Consider the following 17,716-nt stretch of genomic DNA (forward strand, 5'->3'; position numbering starts at 1 on the left):
TGTTCTCCGTGATCTACCGTGCATTTTGTAATGCTGCTACGGTATTTCATTACTGAATGATTTAATGTCAATATGAACGGGGCATTTATGTGCCTGTGACCTACAGAAAACATTTTCGTGTATCTTAAAAGTCAAAAGTAAAGGAATTCGCTGCAATCCCCAAATTAAGCGGAAACAGAAAAACGCAGTTGCTATTTTATAACTCGCTGCCTGCGAACATTCTGTCTACGAAAAGGAAAGAAATGGCAGAGCAATTGGAAACCCATTAGGATCGTGTCTTATAATTTTCTGGGTGGATGAGTCCCATCTGAGCTGGGACGTGTGCCTTCTTAACCAGTATTGCAGCATTAAAGAAACCGACGGACCACGCACAAAGCCTGACCTCTGTGACCCCGCCACACACGCAAACAGCAGGAGCCCTATTTGGAGGCGAGGTTTACAGGCTCTAAACTGTAATTCGCGTAACTATGGCAATGTCTTCGCCTTAGCAACTTTCATTCTTCCCACCTGTAAAGAGCTGTTCCTCTGGCAGGCAGTCCGCTTTTATACCTTAGTGAAAATGGCTCAGCCACCCAGAGGGCCCACATTATTCTCCCTTTTGCAAAATCCGAATGAGTGGCGTGCCACAGCTTGAACTGCCTTCCTTGTATTAAACCCCGCAGCGGTGTGGACGCCTGGCAGCATTGCGGTGCACGGAGGCTGTGCTGGCAAGCAAATTTGGAAAACAGGCACTTACATTTCTAGTGATGGACACAGTTATGTGTGCAATTATTTTCAACAGTACATACCTTTAAACGCACTCATTTAGGGGCATATTATCAAGAAACGGTGTTAACATTATCGTTACAACATGTTCTGGTGTCAACATGGGCTTCTATGGGAATTCTCAAGGGCATATTATCAAGCCCATTATCGCCGCTTTAGCGGCGGTTTTCTGCTGCTAAAGCGGCGATAATGTTAACGCCGTGCTTGATAATATGCCCCTTGATACCTTTTTAAACGCACTCACTTAATACCTTTTTAAACGTACTCATTTAATATCCTGTATGACAGTCGTACAAAACAAATAATAGTGTAAAGTGATGATGCTGTTTGGGCTAAAAACTGCTATTTTAATTCTGACTTAGGCTGTGACGTAACATTCAGTTCCTCGCCTCTGTGATAAGTGAACAGCAGGGGCGTCTCCTTCGCTAAGGCGGAGGAGCGTCGCCTCACTGCTTTCAGAGCGGGAAAAATAAAATGAAAACCTCGTCAGTCTCATTTTATTTTTTGCTACGGGGCTGGGTTAGGTCGGGGTGGACTGAGGTCTCAGGGGGAGGAGTGGTGGCACACTCTAAGGGGCAGATTTACAACAAAGTAACGCAGCACGGTTCAGCAAGTCATTTTGCTGCGCCATATTGCGTTAGTTTGGAAAGCACAGAGATGCGACATATTTTCAAGAATATGTCGCATCTCTGTGCTTCCCCTGCGCTGGCTCACAAATTGCAGCCATGCGCCGGCGCAGGCACCCTTGCACCATGGTGCAAGGGTGCCTGCGTTGTGGGGAGATTGTTTTTGTGCAGAAGGGGACACCTTCAGGCACAAAACAATCATAGGAGGCTTTTTCCTCTTTCAATGCGTGCTGTAGAATGCAGCACGCATTGAAAGAGGAAAAAACGAGGAGAAATGAAAACATTTCTCCTCGTTGCGCCTCGCTACGCCACCTCTAGGGTGGCGTAGCATTCACACGCATCTCGAGATTTACGATTTCTCAGAAATCTGGAGATGTGTCTTGTTCCATGGGTGTTGCGTGGGAACAACCACAGCAACAACCAAGGAACCCCCCTTGCACGCACAGTACTGCATGTGAATGGGCCATATTTACGAGGAGAGGAAAAGTCACGCAGGGTGGCTTTTCCTCTCCTTGTAAATATGGAGGAGCCCCCTGCGCCACCAGTTCGTCACGAAAAGTGACGTACTGGGGGCTTGTAAATCTGCCCCTTCGTGCGCGTGATGGTTTCACAAACACAAGACAATAGAAATTCAGCAGTTACAGTTACCTGAGCTAACTATAGCTTAAACCCCCACAATGCACTGCTTCTGATCTCAAATATTACATCACTCATGACATGGTCAGTAACATCACTGAAGAAATCACCGATGACATCTCAAATTACATCACTCATGACATTATTCAATGAGTGTGTTTCATAAACATTTCTGAGACTTAAGGATACATACTAAGCTACAGCATAAGGATAATTACTTTTCTTTCTGTGCTATTAATGAGTGTTACTATTTCTAACATATCTCTTCTGAGTGGCTGTGTGACTATCTGTATCAGTGTGTAATTGGGTGTTTGAGTGGATGTATAGCTGTGTAAGTGAGTGTTTGGATCTGTCAGTGAGTGTGTGAGTGGCTGTATAGGTATGTCAGTAAGTATGTGAGTGGATGTATGGGTCTGTGAATAGGTTTGTGAGTAGTTGTCTGGGTGTGTGAGTGGCAGTTTGAGTGGCTGTATGGGTGTAAAACGGGTTGTCTGGATGTGTGAGTGGTTGTAGGGATGTTTGAGAAGTTGTATGGGTGTGTGAGTTGGTGTGTGGGAGTGGGTATCTTAGTAGCTATGTGAGTATGTGAGTGGGTGAATGAGTGGTTATTTGGGTGTGTGAGTGCTTGTATGGGTGCACAAGTAGGTATGTGAGTGTGTGAGTGGTTGCACGGGTGTGTGACTGAGTAGTTGTATGGGTCTGTGAGTGGGTGTGTGAGCAGTTGTATGAGTATGTGAATGGATATGTGAGTGATTCTGTGGGGGTGTGATAGGCCTTTGAGTGGCTGTATGGATCTGTGAGTGGGTGTGCGAGGGGTTATGTGGATGAGTGACTAAGTGGTTATATCAGGGTATAAGTGGGTGGCTGAGGGGTTGTGTGGGTGTGTGAGTGGGTGTATGAGTTGTTCTGTGGATGATGTTATCATTGATGTCATCAGTGATGTCATTTGAGATATCATCAGTAACTTCATCAGTGATGTTGCTGACCATGTCATGAGTGATGTAATATGTGAGGTCATAAGCAGTGCATTGCGGTGGCATAAATTATGATTAGCTCAGATAACTTTAGCTTCTGAATTTCTAGGTTTAGTGCGTGTGGAATCTGAGCCTAACTGTAATGTTAGTTAGGGGAGAGGATGTAGCCTAATGGCTAGGGCGATCTATCTCAAATCTGGGGAACTGGGTTCGAGTCTCAGTAATGACGCTCAACATCCTGTGATTCTGGGCAAATCCCTTAACTTCCCTGTACCTAACTAAAATTAATGTGTCCTTGTGTAAGCAACTGGTGCTCATGTAAAGCGCTCTGATACCCAATACCTTTGGGTCAAGTTCACGCTATATAAAACTGGGGAAAAAAATGTCCCTGTAACCATTGGTTTTTTTCATTGAATTTCTAAGTTTAAAAAAAATTCTATTTCCTAATTGCCTTCCCTGCAACCTTTGTTTTTATCAGTGAATTTCAACAGTTTTTTAAATATTATTTTCTAACTCTAATGTCCCTGTAATCTTAGTTTTTTTCAGTGAATTTATACTGTAGTGTAGTTCCTATATCCCAGAGAGGCTCTGCGCATTGGAATAATATACATTATAGTTTTGATATAGGACTGAGGTCAGTATGTCTCTATCGAGTACATTACACTTAATTACTTGTGTGTGCCAGCTAACTCAGAGGTCACTAGAATCTTCTTGAATAAACAAGAAGGGATTAGTTTCTGACAACCGCATAAACGTCGGGCCCGATTCACAGAACTAACTTAAGACAAAATCCTAAACTTACTACCATTTTGGTATTCACAGAAGGCACTTACTCATTTTGGTATTCACAGAAGGCACTTACTCATTTCGGTATTCACAGAAGTTAGGAGTCCTAACTTTAGGACTCCTAAATGCCTTCTGTGAATACCGAAAGTCTTAAAATTAGGATTTTTCTCAGTTTAGTAGTAGTATAGTTAGGACTCCTAAATGCCTTCTGTGAATACCGAAAGTCTTAAAATTAGGATTTTTCTCAATTTAGTAGTCCTAAGTCTAAATTTAGGACTACTAAATTGAGAAAAATCCTAATTTTAAGACTTTCGGTATTCACAGAAGGCATTTAAGAGTCCTAAAGTTAGGAGTCCTAACTATACTACTACTAAACTGAGAAAAATCCTAATTTTAAGGCTTTCGGTATTCACAGAAGGCATTTAGGAGTCCTAAAGTTAGGAGTCCTAAATTTAGGACTACTAAATTGAGAAAAATCCTAATTTTAAGACTTTCGGTATTCACAGAAGGCATTTAGGAGTCCTAAAGTTAGGAGTCCTAACTATACTACTACTAAACTGAGAAAAATCCTAATTTTAAGACTTTCGGTATTCACAGAGGGCATTTAGGAGTCCTAAAGTTAGGACTCCTAACTTCTGTGAATACCGAAATGAGTAAGTGCCTTCTGTGAATATCAAAATGAGTAAGTGCCTTCTGTGAATACCAAAATGAGTAAGTGCCTTCAGTGAATACCAAAATGGTAGTAACTTTAGGATTTTGTCTTAAGTTAGTTCTGTGAATCGGGCCCGACAACTTTGTTTCTCTTAGAGTCAGAACAATCTCAGATCCGTAGAAACAATAGATAACAGTTTCACTTAGTCAATCGTGCAAGCTTCGTTTCTACAGAGTTGCATAGAAATAGAGAGATGGGCGTTTCAATAAAAAGGGTTTATTGAACAGTCTTATTTCTCGTGCAAGAGATATCAACTGCTACAATCGTAAGACAGGCTGCGAAGTACAATATGTACAGAGTTAGCAGTAAGATAAAATAATACTGCAATAGCATGGTTTGTAGCTATGACATATATTCATAAAATACATACATAAATAACACAGGCTAAAATGTGAATACTCATCTGATGTTCCTAACCTAAGTGTAGTACGAGGTAAGAAGTAGGTGCTGTTTTCTAAAGTATAGCCAGCTATAGTTTAGTTTTGTCAAGTGGTGCCAAACGTTTCTCTAAGTTCTAGTCTGCTCCAGACCTTAGAATGTGCAAGGTTGGAATCTCTTTCCGGAACTCAATATCTAACACCCCGCAAGGGGAGTCAGAAACACTGGAGCTGGATTCTTTGCGAGGAGGAAGACAGCATCTGGTCAGTGCATCAGGCTGGAACTTGATCTCCTTCCGATCTTGCCGTGGCGAACCGCAAGTAGGCAGTCGAACTGGACCGTTCCGAACCGTTGTTTGCCAGGGCAAGCGCAGGTATATTTATATCTTGAAGGCGTTAAGGAATGCCTGTATTGACGTAAAAGTCGGGCATCGGAACGTCATGAATGAACCCCTAAGGAATAGATGTTCATACATAATAATGAGTTCTTGGAGAAATCAATATCCAAGCAAGGGAAATTCCTAAAGGCTTAAGAGTCTGGTTTTCCAAGAACGCGTTGTGACGTGGATTGACTGATGTAGGGGACCATGCCTGTATGTGGTTAGCATGGAAAATGCCTAAATAAGTGCTGGATTTTCTATACCTAAATAAGGGCAATATGAATTGTACCTCTATAAGGGCATAAATCAGGAAACCTATATACAGAATCTAAATCTACACACAACAATATGTTTTTTTAAAAATTGTATTTCCTAATTGTAACCTGTAACCTTTGAGAGTGTAAGTGTAGGTGGCTGTATAGGTCAGTGGGTGGGTACATGAGTGGCTGTCTGGGTCTGTTTGTGGGTGTGTGAGTTGTTTTGTGGGTGTGTAATTAGGTGTGTGAGTGGCTGCATTGGTTAGTGAGTATGAGTGGGTATGTCAGTAGTTTTGAGGGTATGTGAGTGGGTGTGTGAGTGGAATTGTTAGTCACTTAGTGGGTGCATAAGGGGCTGTATGAGTCAGTGAGTAGGTATGGGAGTAGGTTTGTGAGTGGCTGTATGGATCTGTGAGTGGGTGTCTGAGTGGCTGTATAGGTTTCTTAGTGGGTCTGTGAGTGGCTGTATGGGTCTATACGTGGGTGTGTGAGGGGGTATATGGGTGAGTGAGTGGCTGTATGTGTGTATGAGTGGGTCTGTGAGTGGTTTAGTGGGTGCATAAGTGGGTATGAGAGAGACTGTATGGGTGTGTGAGTGGCTGTGTGGATGTATAAGTGGATCTGAGGGTGGTTGTATTGGTGTGTGAATGGGTATCTGCATGGCTGTGTGGATGTTTCAATAGCTGTGCAAGTGATTGGGCCAGAACAGAACCTCACCTGCCCCTTTATCCAACAAGGGTCCACAGTTTTGCTAAAATGTCTACACAACTGGAGTACTTTCTACTGGTTAATTAGTTAGTGCTACCTCATTGGGTAAATGTATAGTCAGTATTCTAGACTACAGCTGCATAATAGGTCACAAGGGCATGTCTCCAGTGATCTTGTGTGCATTTATTTCAGCAATGTGATTGTTCCTCGAGCGGCTTTTTGCAGAAGCCTGTGAGAACATGAATTCTCATGTAGAAAAGACAAAGACACTACAAAGAGGGGAATCTCCACCAAAGTAGGGTATTACCTCTTAATTATATGAATTAAGGGTGCCTTTGTTTGCTGGAGAGGTCCTCATATTCCTCAGCATCAAAAACACAACACCAAAATAGAGGGAAATGTGCTCTGGGGCCTTTTGGTAAGCTGTCCATCAACCAGGGAAAAGCTACAAAGACCTTTGCATATTACAAAGGTTGACGGGGCCAAAAGGGCAGAGCTTCCAAGTGATTTTGCACATTTACATACTCATAGTAATTTAAACCAAGAACCATGGACTGTGCTTTCACCAGGATACATCAAGAAAGAACCCAGTCTTCACAGTCACTACATATTGTACTCTACAAGATCAATGATGCATTCACCTCCATCAAGGATTTCAGTTTGTTTTTAGGTCTCGGCTACACAGAGCATGCGCTGTCTTGAAGAGACATGTGTTTAATCAGTGGGCTTCAGCCTGTCCACAGGCTTCCCATTTAGTCACTCCATTGTGCGTCTCATATTCTTTGTCACCATTTGTCCCTGGCATGCATTGTCATGCCTTTCTTGGTTTTAGTCTTTGCCCCAGGACACGGACCAAGTACTAGTAAACATCCGCTGCTCCTGTTTTTACAACCATTTTAGGACCTACTTATTCTTTCTTTTTCAGCACTCTACACAGTGCTGATTCTTTTACCAGCTCCGTCTCCTCCCACCCACCCTCATGCCCTATCCACAGATCATTCCCTCCCCATCATGCTTTTCACTTAGGGGCAGATTTATGAGGGACTTGCGCCCCTTTTACGCCGCCGTTGCGTCACTTTTGTGACGCAGCGGCGGCGTAAACCCTGCGCCATGTTGCGCCCCATTTACATCGGTACGCAACTATGGAGATGCGTCACGGTGTAAAGCCCTGCGCCACATGAAACCTGCGTCAGGTTTCATGTGGGCGTTGCTACTCAGGGGGGGCGTTCCGTCGCAGGAACTCCCCTGAAAAGTGACTCAGTGAAATCTATAAGATTTCACGGAGTCACTTTCCCAACGCTGATGAATCAAAACCCTGCGCCTGCTTGAAGCAGGCGTAAGGCTTAACGCACCATGTTAGGGATAGGGTAGGTTGGAACAGTGCTGGAGTTGCATCGCGCTTGCGACGCAACATCAGCACTGCGCCAACCTTACGCCGGCAGATGCGTCACGTATCTGCTTGTCCTTGCGCCACGATGCACCGCATTGTAAATACGGCGCATCTGCGGTGGCGCAAGGGCAAACTTGCGTGACACATCTTCCCTGGCGCATCCATGCTGATTTGCAGGGATGCGCCAGGGAACATAAATCTGCCCCTTAGTTACTGCTCTCTGTTTCCCCCACCTCCTTCCTCCTGTCTCTGCTTGCTCCCTTTCATCTCCAGGTCCTCGCACCATCCAGAAATCACTCCCTCCCCTGAACCCCGTCACTGCTTTAAACCCCATTGTAGTCTGTTTTGCTTTAGTGAATGGTTGTGTTCTGATTTATAATGTACTGTTAGTTTATAGCTGACATGCTGATTCGAGCATGTGTACACGGCTGCTATCACTTGGCACACATGTAGTCTCTGTTTATTTTCCATGCATGTGGGTAATAAATGTGTATAAAGAAGTTTTAACTATAACTGCTGAATTTCCCTGGCTGTGTATGAGTGAAATGTAAGTCTAACTATATCGTCCCTGTAACCTTAGATTTCTTCAGTGAATTTCTATCATTTAAAAAAATGTAATTTTATTAGTATATTATTTTTGTAAGGTTTGTGTTTTTCTAAATTACTATAGTTTTTAAAATTATGCTTACTAGCTAAAAGATCTCGCTCCTTTTTTTTTAAAGTCAACTTTTATTATTTTGTTAATGATCTAGTAGATTGATTATAGGAGATCTGCTACAATCAGATTCAGTGCCCAGTCCCCTGAATTAACATTAGTTTACACAGCATTGAATAAAGAATGAATATCTAGATGCAAAACATGACAAAAACATCTGAAAGTATTACATTTTCATAAAAATACAAACAAAAAGTACTGTAAAGCCGGTCACAGCCAGCTACAAGAGACCTCATCCCCCGTCACGCCCTGCGGCGGTGGCAGCCAATGTTGTTCGCACCAGAAGTCGTTCAAAACAGCTTGGGTCTTCTGCAGTTCAGGAGCCCGTCACAACCAGCTACAGGGGACTTCATCCCCTTTCATGCCCAACGCGGCTGCCGCAAACGTTGTTCGCGCCAGGAGGCGCTCAAAAACAGCTCGGGGCTCCCGCAGTGTGGGAGCCTGTCACAGCCAGCTACATGGGACTTCACCCCATCACGCCCTGCGGCGGCCGCTGCTAACGATGTTCGCGCCAGGAGGCACTCAAAAACAGAGGAACCCATCACAGCCAGCTACAGGGGACTTCATCCCCATCACGCCCTGCAGTAGCAGCCACCGCCAACGTTGGTCGCGCCAGGTGGAGCTCAAAAACAGCTTGGGGCTCCAGCAGTGCGGGACACGCTTGGGCCGCGCTGGGGTGAAGCCGGGGCAAGGGCAGGCCCGTCCATGCCCGTCAGAGCCCGGAGGAGGCTGGGCCATCACTCTAACAATTGAACTCCAGGAGGTACGCCAGCAAGACTTTGTCTTTCCACTTATTTTATACTGTTGTTGGGTGCTACATTCAAACTCACTTTGACTGTTTAATTGATCGGGACTTAAGGACTTCGCCACGGGGGCACCATTGATACCATTGTTTTAATTTCTTTACGTGACTATTTCGGGTCCTCTCTTTCTTGTATTAGTGTTGTCCAACAGTACTTCGCCCTAATTATTACCATAACCATTGGAAATAGGAAGGCAACCGGGGTCCTCTGTCACTACAAAAAAAACAAAAATATAAAAAAAGCCAAATCTGCTGGTGGGAACTGTGTAATTGACTGAATTGACAACCGTATTGTTGAATGTGAGGACCTGCTACACTCTGACACACTGGTATTGCGGGATACTTGATCTACTCTGGACCCTACTTCACTGGGTATCTCTACCACACAACTGCAAATACGCAGCATGTTTGGTAAGGCAGCGAAACAGCCTATGACCACGGCTACTACCCAGAGCAATTTCTTAGTCCAGATGTACCAGATTTATCTCATCCATCTAGTATAGCCGCTTTTGTCCATTGTAGAAATCGATTCTCACCATTATCTAACATTGCTGATGATCTTAACTATCCTCGCCTCCCCCGAAATCCCGCTATGGAGACTATGTTATCAGAACCTTCAATTCAAACAAGAAGGGAATGAATTGTTTTAATTAATTAATTAAGAACTGCAGTGGGAAAGCTAAAAAACTGTCATATCTAAATTGGTTCTTACAATAAATAAGCTAAATTGTGCAAAAAATACTGACCAGTCTACTATTCTGGACAGCCAGTCTACCCAGACTATCCAGAGGACCCAAATGTTTGATGCACAACAGCTTGTATCCCCACCTGATGCCCCCTACCCACAGGGGACTTATGGAGCACAAGTGGCAGTAAGTAGGAATTGCAGGCCCCTACGTTACCAGCCACACTTCCAGTACCCACAGCAGAATACTAGAGCCAATCCTTTACAACAATGGAGTAATAGTGCTCCGAGCAACCCTAGCTTGTCTAACCCCCTCCAGCTGCAGTCACCGAATCGTTTATGGATTTCTAACCCTCTGCATGACACAACCAACAGAGGGTGGGACTATATGCCCGCCCCTTGTCTTAGAAGTAGGCCTAATGATTTAAAAAACAAAGTTGCTATGACAAAGGTACCCAAACTGCAGCCTCATGTAAAGTTTGAATATGAAGATTCCCTTATAAATAAAACCACCCACTGGAGTAGGCATACTAGAGGCTGCCGCTCGATTATTCGAGAAGACATCCTCTATGCCCGAAGAAGCTCCCCCAAGAATTTAATGTTTGATGGGATAGAACTAACACTACAAGAATCAAGGATGGTGGTTGATATAGTGGTCCTAGACATTAGGACAAATGCTCCAAATAATTAATGTATTAGATTTACGTACTGCAGGCCAGGAACTGATGTATTGCAGAGTTCTACACTAAGGAAGGGGCCCTTATCCCCATTGCGAGATGTGGATTGACTCAGGAATACTACTAATTCTTTCCTTCCCACCCCTTCACTACTCCATGTATATTGAAGTAATATATGTATAGCAGGGTCAGATAAAATTACCTAAATTCAACCTTTCGCTGGTGGCCTAAAGGATGAATCTAGCCCGAATGGTATGGTGTGTGGCCAAATGGGGAAATTAAAAGCTTTGTATTTACTGTCAGACCATATATCTTCTAACAGCAGCCTCATTCCAAAACCATTGGGAGTCAGCCACACTGTCGAGCCACCCATTATCAACTTGCATTTCAGAGCAAAAACGGATGTACTACCTAACAGCAACACTGGCACAGTCAAGGTTGCGCTCCAATTGGCAATCACTTCCCCTACCCCATCTGTTTATTCGATTACTGATAATGTCGCCTAGCGACGCAGTGACCCATAGATGCTTGCCCACACCCAATAATGAGGCAAAAAACAGACTAACGCTAATGTTGTGGAATCTGGCGGGGATCCATCTAAAACTTTAAGATCCTGAATGGCATTCCTTTATAGGCAAAAACGATATCTGCATTTTCCAGGAATGCAAGAAAAGTAGCGATAACCTATGTTATCGCTACTTTCCTTACGCCTGCTTTGAAATTGACTAAACCATGATATCCTATGGAAGGTGGATATCATGGCTAAGTATGTGAGGCCCTATCAGCAAGCTATCGCCAAAAGTTGTGTGATTATCGCTGGATTTCCAGAGATAGTCGCACATTTGGCAGCTTGCGCTCTGAATTTTATCGCTTTGGAGATAAGCGTTGCTAATAGCACGCTATCACCGGGATAAAATTCAGAGTTGGCCTGCGATAATTATCCTCACTCTAAGAGCGCTGAGCGATAATTATCACCGGCCCTCGCTGATATGCCCCTTTGTGTGCCAGCTAACTCAGAGGCCACTAGAAACTCCTTGAATAAACAAGAAGGGAGTAGTTTCTGGCAACCGCATAAACATGACAACTTTGTTTCCCTTAGAAACGGAACATGTCTCAGAATCGTGGAAACAACAGATAACAGTTTCACTCAGTCAATGGTGCATGCTTAGTTTAATCATAGTTACACAGAAATAGATAGACGGGCTTTTCAATAAAAGGATTTATTGAACAGTCTTGTTTCTCGTGTAAGAGATATGAGCTATTACAAGAGCAAGACAGTATGCGAGATATAATACGCACAGCGTAAGCAGTAAGAAGAGGTAATACTGCAATAGCATTGTATTCTAGCTATGACATATATTTTTATACATATACATAAATGACATAGGATAAAAAGTGGATACTTGTTTGATACTTCTAAATCGTTCTACCTCAGTGTACCTAACCTAAGTGTAGCGCAAGGTAAGAAGTAAGTGCTGTATGCTATAGTATTGCAAATGCCAAGTTTGTATGTCAAGTTTGTATGCCAAGAGTCTCTAGCTCTAACACCCCGCGAAGGGAGTCAGAACACTGGTAGCTGGATTCTCTGCGAGCAGGGATGACAGTGTCTGGTCAGTGCGTCAGGCGGGGACTCCAATTCTTCTGAACTTGCCGTGGCGAGCCGTATCGAGCTGTGTAGAAGAGCCGTGGTTTGCAATGGTAAGGGAAGGTATATTTATACCTGGAAGGTGCTTAGGAATGTTAGCATTGACGTAAAGTCGGGCAGAGGAAGACGTCATGAATGAACCCCTAAGGAATAGTAGTTCATGCATAATAGATGAGTTCTTGGAGAAATCAATAATCCTAGCTAGGGAAAGTCCCAATGGCTTAAGGGTCTGGTTTCTTAGAACTTGTTGTGACGTGGGGATGGATGGATGTAGGTGGCCATGCCTGTATGTGGATAGCATGGCTAATTCCTAAATAAGTTGGGATTCTATACCTAAATAAGGGTAATGCGAATTGTGCCTATATGAGGACATGATTCAGGAAAACCTATGTACGGACATCTAAATCGAAACACAACACCCACTCCACTTTCTAATGATCAATAGTACTAAATGCTAAACATGAAAATGCTAAACATATAAAATTGAGTACCACATGTTGCTAAAAACATTTGTAAAAGCATACTAAAATAAATATTTGTCAAAAACTTTTGCTAGACATGAAATGCAAATGTGGTGTACATATTAAATCAATCTTTCATTCTAAGCATATGTTTACAGGGAATGCCAAATGAATTAACATAAATATATACAGTGATGAATTGGCTCACGAATACAGAAGAAAAGGTCAAAGCCATTTCATGTCATGGTACATAAATGAAATTGTGGTGAATAAAGTGACAATGTGTCCCGGGAAGTGTTCAAAGAAGTCTGTTCTCTATGAATAGTTCTACTATAAGCAGATTACTTTCCCATAAAAAGACAAATTCAAATTTAGAAAAAAATAATTAATCATAGGAAAAAGTTCCAAGGTTCTGCCTTTGTTTTGAAAAGGGAAGGCCAAATTCATAGCTTTCCCGGTACACTGTGAGCCTAATCAAAAGTCAGTGTAAGGGACTGGTGAAAACATGGATCCTCTTTTCCTGTAGACAAAAGATCGTCTACCGATGTCGGTGATAGTTGGAATACCTTGTTTAGAAGATTAACTGCACATAGATGTGAAGCATCACCAGTAGCAATGTTCGTTTCCGATGTTACCTGTGTGCCTGTTGATCCATCTCGTACCTCAGCAGTAGCATGTTGCGTCTGTGAGATCTCAACGAATGCCGTCATCATGATTGGTAGCCTCTGGGGACAACACAGAGCATGGGCCGTTTTCCGGTCCAGCAGAGTATCGATATCGATATCCGTTGGCATGACTGATGGGAGTGTTAGACAGATGTCTAGCATGCATTCTTCACCCCAAAGCAGGCAGCGTAGAACAGGTAAGATGCTCTTGCCAGATTGGTCGGAATGACTGAAACCATGTGGAATTTAATTCTCGTAAATGAGGTAAGCCCAAAAGTTGTACTATGCGCTCACGACACTTCCTTTCCAGGAGAGCTTTCTCCAAGGTGCTGAGAGTGACGCTGGTGGATTGGCTTGCCATAGCGTAGTAGTAGGAATAAAAACAGGATTCCTGCAATGAGTGCTAGAATTAGTGGCAGACCACCAAACACTGAATGCACGAAGCTTGGAATGATTCCGAGGACTGCTTGAAAAGGTGTTAACAGTCCTGAACATATGGTCTTAAATACATGCACAATGCCGCTCGTATCAGACATGTTTAAGATACGTCCCAACATTTCTGTGAAATGTGTAGAGAAGTTTGTATGTAACAGAGCCTGTATCTCAGCCGAGTCCTTGCAATTTTAGATTATAGGTTTCTTTGGCTGAGGTTAAAAGCACGGTCTGTTGTAAAAGAATGGCTTTCATTCTGCTTAAAGTATCAATTCGTATAGAAGAGATGTTCAGTGAAGGCCATAAAGGCGACTCCCTGACTGTATCTATTTGGGGGAACAAAACTTGCATACAGCAAGTGACCCTGGAGCTAACCGTTACTAGATATGGGATACCTGGCAACATGCCACAACAGCTCTGATCATTCAACATGAAGTAACTCCCATTTGAAAGTTGGCCAAATGTTGGATTAATCACAGTGGCTGGTGACCTTGCAGGTGGCAGGATAAATTTGCAGTGGAACCGCTACAGGCCCCATGTAAACTAATATCCCAACATATGAGTGAACCGCTCAGTGCATTTTCACAGTGTTTACTGCTAAGAAACACTTCACGCCCCCCACTCCAACATCTGTGTGTGTAAGGTAAATCCCAGGATGTCTTGATGTATTCCTTACCCAACCTTTCATATTTGCCTGCTTGCATTTGTTTGAGGCAATACTGAAAATGGAAAGTTGTAACAGGCAGAGTTATTTTGCCATGAATGATCCATTCGGTAGCTGGTTTTTCTGCTACTGTAAATGGCAATTTTTCCAGTTTTTCAATGCTCAACACTGTATACTTTGCTCCCCTTTGTGCCAGTTCAATCTGTTTATCAGTGAGATGGTATTCTGAAAACAGAGACGATGTGTTGATGAAACACCAAGGCACATAGCCTGCATGCAAGTCGACAGTGCATTCCATACATATTTCCCCTTTTGTTTGAAAGTGATCTGTCTTCTCTCTCGTATGCAGTGAATCATATACTTAAAACTGGAGTTCATGAATCACTTCTTTCTGCAAACGAATTTGTGGAGAAAGTTCAAGAAACAGATGAAAATTTAGAAGCACAGTTAATCAATTTGATGGCATGTCAACGTGGAACAAATGAGTATTGGTATCGTCGTCATGGAGTGCTCAAGTGTATGTTACGGAACTTAGGTACACCAACATGGTTTATCACACTTAGCTGTGCAGAGTATGCATGGGAAGATTTGCTTGAGTTTTTAAGAGAAGCGAATTCTAATATAAAAAATGTTGAAATAAAGACTCCTGGTGAACTGTGTTCATTGGATCCTGTAAATGTGTGCAGATATTTCAATCATAGGTTTCAAGCTATGATGTCTTTTATCTGTAATAAAAAGAATCCACCTCTTGGAGAAGTTACCGATTTGTTTTTGAGAAAGGAGTATCAAGCAAGAGGTGCACCTCATATACATATGCTAGTATGGATCAAGGATGCACCTAAATTTGGAAATGATTCTAATGAAACAGTATTGTCTTATATCGAACAGTATGTGACATGTGAGATTCCAAGAGAAGGAGGAGATAGAAGCTTGAGACAGCAAGTTTTACGTTTCCTAAGTCACCATTGTGGAAAGTATTGCAGAAGAAAATACAAGGAACATTTTACACCAAGGGGCCGATTCCGATCCTGTTAAAAGGCTGTACGAATCGTTGTACGGAGCGTTTTCTCCGTACGACTCATACCTGGTAAACTTTTCTTACAACCTAGGAAGTACGATTTGTACTGAAAGCCTTTTTCCGTAAGAATCATACAAAAGACCATACGTTAAAAAAAAAAAAACTATTCTGATCCGGAACAGCTTGTACGCAACGTCCGGACGTCTTTAAGCAGCGGTTTCCGGCCCAGCAAGTACGATTCGTCCCTACGGCACTCCGTACGGCTCTTTTTTTACGGGAGCCAAACACAGCCGGAAAAGCAGAGTCCTACGCGAACCGCTACGCAACGCAGCCCCGGTACGCGACGTACACGCCATGAACCCCATCATACATGTCATCCCGGTCCTCTTAGCCTACGACCTGGTGCACCGGACCCGACGCACACGCCACAGAAGGTGAGAGCAACACCCAGGGGCCAGGGTGGGGGTGAGGGGCATGAAACATACCCCATACCCAAATCCAAACCTATAATATGGAGCCCATACATTACCACCAGGGTCTGGTCACTTGGGGGGGGCGTGTCCAGCAATCCCTGCGTACCGCAACAACGGAAGTGGATGCGTACGGTGCGTTGCACACCTACCCCTACGGCACCATTAGAATAGTGAGCACACATACCCCTACGGCACCATTAGAATAGTGATACGGACCGCACACACACAATGAATGCGTGGGTATGGTGCATTTCACACATACCCCTACGGCACCAGTAGAACAGTGAAATGAAGCGTACACACGCAATGAATGCAGGTGTACGGTGCGTTTCACACGTACACCTACGGCACCAGTAGAACAGTGAAACGAAGCGTACACACACAATGAATGCGGGTGTACGGTGCGTTTCACACGTACCCCTACGGCACCAGTACAACAGTGAAACGAAGCGTCCACACGCAATGATTGCGGGTGTACGGTGCGTTTCACACGTACCCCTACGGCACCAGTACAATAGTGATACGGACCGTACACACGCAATGATTGCGGGTGTACGGTGCGTTTCACACGTACCCCTACGGCACCAGTAGAACAGTGATATGGACCGTACACACGCAATCAATGCGTGGGTATGGTGCGTTTCACACGTACCCCTACGGCACCAGTAGAACAGTGATACGGACCGTACACACGCAATGAATGCGTGGGTATGGTGCGTTGCACACGTACTCCTACGGCACCAGTAGAACAGTGATACGGACCGTACACATGCAATGAATGCGTGGGTACGGTGCGTTGCACACGTACTCCTACAGCACCAGTAGAACAGTGATACTGACCGTACACATGCAATGAATGCGTGGGTACGGTGCGTTTCACACGTACCCCTACGGCACCAGAAGAACAGTGATACGGACTGTACACACGCAATGAATGCGTGGGTACGGTGCATTTCACACGTACCCCTACGGCACCAGTAGAACAGTGATACGGACCGTACACACACAATGAATGCGTGGGTATGGTGCGTTGCACACGTACCCCTACGGCACCAGTAGAACAGTGATACGGACCGTACACACGCAATGAATGCTTGAGTACGGTGCGTTGCACACGTACTCCTACGGCACCAGTACATTTGGGATACGAGGCGTACACACGCCAGGAATGTGGGCTTACGGACTGGCCCTGAATGTTACCTTCATATTGGTGTGTGTGTAGGTCCAGACCAGCATTGTACTGCTCCAAGGGGGTGGGTGGGTGGGTGCAGAGTATTCCCAGCAGTGGCCAGCCATATGGGGGTGGCTGCAGATCAATACCAGCAGTGTCCACACATATAGGGGTGGGTGCAGAGGACTCCCAGCAGTGGACAGAGCCATGGGGGTGGGTGCAGAGGACTCCAAGCAGTGGACAGAGATATGGGGGTGGGTGCATATGACTACCAGCAGTGGCCTGCAATATGAGGGGTGGGTGCAGAGGACTCCCAGCAGTTGACAGAGACATGGGGGTGGGTGCAGAGGACTCCCAGCAGTGGACAGAGACATGGGGGTGGGTGCAGAGGACTCCCAGCAGTGGACAGAGATATGGGTGTGGGTGCATATGACTACCAGCAGTGGCCTGCAATATGAGGGGTGGGTGCAGAGGACTCCCAGCAGTGGACAGAGACATGGGGTGGGTGCAGAGGACTCCCAGCAGTGGACAGAGACATGGGGGTGGGTGCAAAGGACTCCCAGCAGTGGACAGAGATATGGGGGTGGGTGTATATGACTATCAGCAGTAGCCTGCAATATGAGGGGTGGGTGCAGAGGACTCCCAGCAGTGGACAGAGATATGGGGGTGGGTGCATATGACTACCAGCAGTGGCCTG

The sequence above is a fragment of the Triturus cristatus genome, chromosome 6 (assembly GCF_964204655.1).
Source record: "Triturus cristatus chromosome 6, aTriCri1.1, whole genome shotgun sequence".
NCBI classification, from domain to species: Eukaryota; Metazoa; Chordata; class Amphibia; order Caudata; family Salamandridae; genus Triturus; species Triturus cristatus.